This window comes from Mustela lutreola, chromosome 13 (genome assembly GCF_030435805.1).
Source record: "Mustela lutreola isolate mMusLut2 chromosome 13, mMusLut2.pri, whole genome shotgun sequence".
Classification (NCBI taxonomy): Eukaryota; Metazoa; Chordata; class Mammalia; order Carnivora; family Mustelidae; genus Mustela; species Mustela lutreola.
The window spans coordinates 81139089-81147585 of NC_081302.1; positions in this window are offsets into that span (position 1 = coordinate 81139089).

The following is an 8497-nucleotide window of genomic DNA, read 5'->3' on the forward strand; positions in this document are numbered from 1 at the left end:
AATTTATTTTTAACCAACCCAATTCAAAAAGTCTCCTGTTCTCTTTAAATATAAGTCACATACAAAAGATTTCAGATCCCAAGGAAATCATAAACAGTATCACATATTCTCCTTTTCTAAGTTTTATTGACAGCATATTTTAAAATGGCCACAGAGAAGTCCTATGAATGTGGATCATTTTCCTCATGAATGACTCACATATAGTTCATATTTCTAAATACACTTGTTCTTTCCCAACTACTAAATAAAGAAAAATAAAACATACTCAGAAAAGTTCTTTTAAGTGATCTTTGCCACCTCTCTGTTGATTTATCACCATATTCGTGGATTTAGAAAGGGACAGGGGGATACAGTTACTTTTCTTGTCACCAAAACAGCATCAAGAACTGGGGTAGGGGTGAGAAGAGGAAAAGAAACATAATCTGACAAGAGGAAAATACAAAGTAATTACCCTCTATCCAGATTATGTGTTCATAAGCAGAAATTCTCTTCAGAGTTTCTGAAAGCTCAAAAAGAACAGCTGGTGATAGCAACTGATGTGAACAAAGTTCACAACTTTCAAATGTTCTTATCAAAACTCAAGGGCTCATATTTGCTAACTATAGTGGGAGACCAAATTATTAAAATGAACAAAATGTCTCAACAACCTAACACTCCAAAAATTGTACAAGAGAGTTAAAAGAGACTATAACACATAACATAATGGGAGCTCCCATTCATCCTATATAGGTATCTTTATTCTGTCTTGCCTGCCCTTCCAAACAGACATAATCCCACGAGAAGTCAAGGTCAGTTTTAAAAAGCTTATGTCTGGGACACTGCAATTTAAGGAGGTAGCGGTGTTATGGCTGGGTTCCAGTGCCAACTCTCCAATGTCCTGGGACGTGTGTGACATAACTTAGCCTTCTTGATCCTCTGTTTCCTTATACGCAAAATGTTAATAACTGTGCCCACTTAACAGATTTTTTGCAAAAGATTGAGAGATTATGCATGGTGAATTAACTTCACTTAATAAATGCTATTACTGTCATCATTAGGAACTTAATAAATTCAACTAAACACATTTTATACAATGTATTACACCAGCCAATCACTGTGAGAGGAACAGAACTTGAAACCAGTCATCAACACTGAGTAGGGGCTCAAAAAAAGGGTCCTGGGATCGAGTCCTGCATCGGGCACTCTGCTCGGCGGGGATTCTGCTTCCTCCTCTCTCTCTCTCTGCCTGCCTCTCTGCCTACTTGTGATCTCTCTCTGTCAAATAAATAAATAAAATCTTTCAAAAAAAATGGAGCGGGCCCGGTGTCTTAGTTTATCATTGATTTTAAAATTATCTCTAGGAACATGGGTATGTGAAGTACAGAAGGTTGGCAAAACAGGGTTTAAGGTATTACCAACAAAGCACAAAACTGTGAACACTTAATCAACTGAGCTAAAAAGGTACTTTAATAAATGTTATCGGCAAATTTTGAAGACCTCAAATTAAGGAAATGGTAGTTATGCTGTCCTCCCTCCCAAATAATTCAGTGATTCCATTTGGTTTTACTGCTATTCCATAAATATAGAAAGATGCACAATGAAATTATGTATTTTTATTTTTTGAAATTTTGTATTTTTAGACTAAATATTTAAAATTTCTTGACAACTTAAGATAACTGAAGACACAAGGCACTGTTTCATAATTAAATGTGAAAATATTACCGAAGAAATACATCAAAGTGGTATCTTCTTACTCAAGAAAGCAAAAGAGAAATTTCTCTACAGGAGAGAAATTTATTTAAAAGCTACCCCAAACAGGACCAAGTTTTGCCTCAACCCACTATTATCTGCCAATGGCTCATCAGAATGTGTTACAGTTGACTCCAACAGGTCAGGAATATTGTTTTAACTTCTCCAGCATGCCCTAATGTGGACTTAGAAAGTAACATTTAGGGAGCACTTACCAAGTGCCAGGTATGATGTTAAGTACTTTATTCATCAGCATCTCTGTTCCAGATGTGGGAACTGAGGCTTGGAGAGTAACTTCCCTAAAATGATTTACCTAAAGAGACCAAACCGGGATGCCTGGGTGGCTCAGTGGGTTAAAGCCTCTGCCTTCGGCTCAGGTCATGATCCCAGGGTCCTGAGATAGAGTCCTTCATCGGGCTCTCTGCTCAGGAGGTAGACTGCTTCCTCCTATCTCTCTGCTTGCCTCTCTGCCTACCGGTGATCTCTGTCTGTCAAATAAATAAATAAAATCTTTTTTAAAAAAGTATATTTTGACACAGCAATTGCGATTCCATTGAACTAATCTAAGTAGGAGATGACAGGAATAGTTTTCGCCAAATAGGAGAAGGGTTACTGGTTGAAAACCTGGAAGAAAGAGCTGTACCTTTATTTATTTCATCATCTAAAACAGAGTCCATTATATGGAACTGTGTTCAATAAATATTTGTTCCATGAATGACAAGAGCTTGCCACGGGGCGGTGACACGAAGTGAAGCAAATGGAAACTAGGTAATTAAAATTAGCAGGCCTTGCTGATTAAGGGTGCAGAGAGAAAAGGAGGTATTAAGGGAAATTCCCAGACTTTTTCCTTGACTGTGTAGCCTGTACCTCCCCCACTTTTCTTGGTAAATTTTATATATATATATATTTAAAGATTTTATTTATTATTTGACAGAGAGAGAGAGAGATCTCAAGTAGGCAGAGAAGCAGGGGGTATGCCCCTTGCTAAGCAGAGAGCCCCATGCGGAGCTCAACCCCAGGATCCTGGGATCATGACCTGAGCAGAAGGCAGAGGCTTAAGCCACTGAGCCACCCAGGCGCCCCTGTACCTCCCCTTTTTAATATAAGGAAGATACTTTTGGCTTTTTACTCTACAATGACAACCCTCAAGCTTCAGGAGATAGATACCTTGTAACATTTTCTATGCACACTTCTTGATGTAATGAACTCCTCCCCTTTTACCTTAAAAAGATGAAGTTCTAAAAATTAAATCTCTCACCATGAAAATGACCTTTGACTATTATTGTCTCTTTCTAAACCTCTGCTGACTGTATTTCGTCATCGCCTGAAGCGGTGCTTTAGCAGGTTGCACAAAAACGATAAATATGCTACCTACAGTTTTCAGTGTAACTAGAAGACAGTGTGAGTCATTCCACCATAACACTCACGAATACTACTACGCACACTGTTCAAAATGACCACCAAGAAATGCTGCAACACGTATTTAAAACAAAAACCTGCAGTAAAAAAGGACAGGGTTCCATGAGGTACCAAGAGGTGAGCTCGTTTAGAATACCACGAAATCATTAAAGCAGTGGAATGTCCAAAGCCGTATATCCTGCAATGAATTCTGTATTATCAGCGATAAAACTCTAATTGTCCCCCTTAAAATTTTTCTATTGTCTTTTTCTGAAACGCCAGAATGACCCACAATGTCGTTCTCCGTTCTGTGCCTCAGACTGCCGCACTGCTAGGGCTCAGCGTGAAATCCCAGGCCCTTTCACCCAGCCAGACCCCACTCGACAGGGACACTGGGTGAACCATTGTGGATTCTGGGGACTCACAACCCTATGACCACCCTCCCGACCAGGCCCCCGAACGGCAGGACTATGAGGCTGGCGCTGCGCAAGTCTGTCTTTCTTTTTCGCAGACCCACTAGAAAGGAACCCAGCGCGAAGGGAGAGGGACGGGCCCACCCACGGGATCTCACGGAGAGGACCAGGCCGGGAAGGCGCAGAAGCGCAGTTACCTAGATGCCCCGTCCCGAAGGAGAAACCGCCGCCTGCGCCGGTCCCGCCGGGGGCTACGGTGGTGGAGCCCAGCGTGCCGGTCCCGAAGGAGAACCCCGTGGACATGGCTGCCGGGGTTCAGCGCCGAAAGCAAGCTGCAGCGGTTCTGGACGTTCCTCTCTCCTCAAAGCCAAGGCGGGCCAGGCAGCATCGCTCTTGCCCAGCCCAACCTGGCGGGAACTTCAAGCCCTAGAAGCTGAACAGACAAGGCCGAGGTGGGCGGGGCAAGCACTCGACAGCACGTTCTGGCTCCCGCCGCGCGCACGTAACCCACCGGGAGCGAGCCCGCAGCGCGCACGTAATCCACCGGGAGCGAGCCCGCAGAGCAGGGCACCGTAGGATGGGAGGAGTTCGCCGCCGAGGGCATTCTAGGAAGGGGCAGGCTGCGGGGGGGTGGGGGAGGCGCGGCTGCGCGGGGTTGGGGGGGGGCGGGGGGCGGGGGGCTGCGGGGTGGTGTCGCCTGGGGGGCGGGCTTGGTGGGGGTGGGACTCCGGTCGTCTTAAAGGGTAGGCGCTTGGCCTTAAACAGCAAAACCGTTCCCTTAGTTCTGTATTTGCATACCTGTTGAATGCAATCTGTACTTCATGCCTGTTGAATATTATTGCTTATGTCTTTCCTTACTGGTAAAAGGATGCGTGGAATCCCAAGGTGGGGAGGGCCCTATTTAGCAGTCCAAGCCCCGTTAGAGGAACGGAGGCGCGCTCAGTCCATGGTCGGCTGCCGTCCCTTCCCGAAGAAGGAGGGGTAGCTTGTCTTTCCCTGACAGTTCGGAAATGAACTGAGAGCAATTCATTCATCCCCTCCACAGCTTTTGGAGCCCGATGAGCGCAGTCATTGCGAGTTGCCAGCCAGGAAGCTCAGAGAGCGTCCTTTGGTGGGGGGTGGCGGATCCCGTTGGTGGCGCTCAGCAAACCCCCTGGAGTCAAGCGATGTGGTCAAGTCCACGAAGTTTTTGCAGCATATCCTGCTGGGTAGGAGTCTGGGTCTCCAGGCCCATCGTGGCGATGGCTGCCTTGGGGCTTTGGGTTTTGCATTGCTCTGACGCCTCTTTGCTACCTACCAGAGGAACTGCCAGGTGGAAGGGCTAAGTACAGAAACAAACACAATATAGTGCGGAATTTAAGAGTTCCAAGAGCAACCCCTAAACACAAGAAAAATGTAGATTTAAGGAAGAGATCCCCTCTTGTAGAAGCATCAGGAGAAGCTTCATGTCTGGTGCATTTAAGGTGCTGTCATCATAATGTGGGTCTTTATTCAGAGATTGTTACATTACTCCCGCAAATGGTTTTCCTACTTGTGATTTCTTCCAGTAAAATTTATCCCATAAGCAACCACCAGATTTGCTCTCCTAAAACACAATTTTCACCCCTGCACTGCCTTGATGAAACACCAGTGGCCCTTTAGGCTAGCATTCGCCCTCCATAAAACAAATCTAAGCTCGGGCCTCACAATTCCTCTTAATGCAGCACTTTCTCTAGTGTTGAGGTTGGGCATTGCTGCCTCCTGTGGACTGAATCCTGTCCCTCTAAAATTCATGTGTTAAAGCCTTCACCTCCAATGGGATGGTGTTTGAAAATAGGGCCTGTGGAAGGTCTTAGGTTTAGATGAGGTCACGAGGGTGGGGCCCTCATGATGGGATTGATTCCCTCATAAGAAGAAACATTAGAGACCTCTATTTCTCCATTTCTTGAGGATACAGCTAAAAGGCAGCCTTCTTAGGCAAGAGGAGAGCTGATGGGCACCTTGATCTTGAACTTCTCAGCCTCCAAAACTGTGAGAAATTTCGGTTCCCACCCAGACTGTAGTATTTTGTTATGGCAGCCTGAGCACTTACACATTACCTCTGTGTGTGTTTAATTAAAAACCTAACTAGCATTTTAGATATTATGGACATCACCATAAGAAGTGATTTAGTTGAACTGTAATTTAAAGAAATATTTCATAGTGACAGAACAGGATGAGGAAAAAATGAAATATCGAGGGTTTTAGAGCTTCAGTGATCTAGAAAATGCTATTATCAGTGATAACTTGTAAGATGGTTAATAAGAGGACTATGAGGAAAAAATGTAGGGTATTTTGACTGGAAAAAAAAGATCCGGATGATTTTTGGAGGAAGATAGAATGTGGCTCCCAACATCTTTTAATTCCATTGTGCATTCTTTCCACAACTTTTGAAGACTATCAACATAAAATTAGTAAGTTCAAAAGGCTTGGCCTAGGAGTACCTGGGTGGATCAGTCAGTTAAGTGTCTGCCTTCCACTCAGGTCACGATCCCAGGGTTCTGGGATGGAGCCCAGCACCAGCCTCCTTGCTCAGCGGGGAGCCTACTTCTCACTCTGCTTCTGCCTGCCGCTCCCCCTGCTGGTGCTCTCTCTCAGGATCTCTCTGTCAATTAAATAAATAAATAAAATATTGTAAAAAAAGGCTTGGCACATACAGTTTATATGTTGATTAATAAAACATGTAAGGTTAGCTGGAAGGAAAGTGCATGTAAAAATGTAGTAGGGACTAATATATATTCATAATAAGGAAAACTGATGTGGGCCATATCGGAATTAACTTCTCAATCATTCTGTAAATCTTAAACAGTTTTAAAAATAAGTTTATCAAGGGCACCTGGATGGATTAGTTGGTAAAGCATGCAACTCTTGATTCTCAGGGTTGTGAATTCAAGCCCATGTGGTGTGAAGTCTACTTTTAAAAAGCTAAATAAATAAAATACAAGTTTATAAAACAAAGTGAGAAATTTCAGTTAGATAAAAGTTTGAGTTTGGGGGGAGCCATTCAAATTGATAAAGTATTCCTTTAACTTCATAAAAGTTTTAGTATGGCATTTTTGTCTTCCATCTGGCAGAGTAGTTTAACTTGTGCAGAAGTAACCCCTGAGCTGCCACGGAGAGGAGGGCCTCAGGGATGGAAAGCAGACTACTTAATGAACAGCAGTATTACAGTCTATAACATGGCTCCAGATACACCGAGTGTAAGCCTGGACCTCAAAGACCTTTTCTCATATAAATTCTTCTGCTTGTCATATTAGCAAAAAGAAAACACTTTACCTCCTTTATTCTACAGAACTAGAACTCCAAAGAAAGCAGTTTCTATAAGCCAGCAATGTGGTTATTAAATGGAAAGCTTGATGTAAAATGTCCATGTAAATTTCATGCCTATTTAAGCCTAAAGTCTATGCATCCAGGCAAAACCATGCAGCACAGTCATTTGGCTTAACTGTCCTTATTTAGAATAACACATTCTATTCCAAAGGATGTTTCCCATATTCCTCTTTGACATTGGGAGACCTGAATCCGTATATCCATTCTATGGGAATTACCACTTTCCAAGGAGGAAGCAAATGATTCAGATTCTAAATTATGTAACAAACCACATTCCTTCCCTTTGTTGTTTTATATTATGTGAATCATGCTAAGAAGACCATCTTTTGCAGAGTTACTGGCTGTACGGCGATGTTGCTAATGTCAGAATCAAACTGAATAATCCAAAAGAGAATAGCATTGTAAAAAAAAAATAATTTCAACCTGCATTAAGATGGCTAAGGAAACTTGTTTCCATGGTATGCTCAGATCAGGATAACTCTGAGAAGCATCATTTGAGAAGTTCTAACATAGAAAAGAAGCTGGAATCTTAAGTCTATTTAAGTGGATCCGCAATATATATGGTCTGATCCTCTGAAATAACCAAGAAAGAAATTGTGATTTAAAGCCTATATGTAATCAGTTGACCTCTGTCTTGAATTTATTCCTGGGGATCTATTGACTTTAAAGTTTTATATAGTGTCCTAACTTTTTTATAAAAATCCTATTAAAGTTTCAAAAGATCCAACAACAACAAAATTTATGGAAAGATAGATCAACAGTCAAAATGCGACCAAATGTTAATAACTGCTGACTCTACAAGAAAGATAGATGGGTGTTCATTGTACTGCTCTCTAAACTTCCCTATAGGTTTGAAATTTTTCATACTAAAAAATTGGAGCCTAAATCTGAAACAGAAGTTTCCAAGAATAGATCTAATAATGATCTGTTTCCTGATAAAATTTTCATTCCTCTCCCAAGAAATGAATAAAAAAGAAAAGAAAGGAAAAGCAATACAGGGAGTCTTACAATGAAGCTAATTTTATTTATTTGTTTTTAAATTTTTTTTTAGTAATCTCTACATCCAACGTGGAATTCAAAATCACAACGCCGGGCACCTGGGTGGCTCAGTGGGTTAAGCCTCTGCCTTCGGCTCAGGTCATGAACCCAGGGTCTTGGAATCGAGCCCCACATCGGGCTCTCTGCTCAGCAGGGAGCTGGCTTCCTCCTCTCTCTTTCTGCCTGCCTCTCTGCCTACTTGTGATCTCCGTCTGTCAAATAAAAAAATGAAATCTTAAAAAAAAAAGATTTTGTAAAAAAAATTTATTTGAGAAAGAGAGAGAGTGCTCAAGCAGGGGGAGGGAAAGAGAGAGAGGAGAAACAGACTCTGCCACTGGTCAGGAAGCCTGACATGGAGCTCCATCCCAGGATCCTGGGATCACAATCTGAACTTAAGGCAGATGCTCAGCTAACTAAGTCACCCAGCTCCCCCTTCAGTCTTCTTTTAAATGAAAGAAAAAAAAAAATCAACCCCCATGTTAAGTTATCAGAGTTGGGTCTCTGTTATTCATAGCTAAACTTAATATACCAGTTCAAGTAGGAACCCACACTAAAAGATAGATTTTGTATGT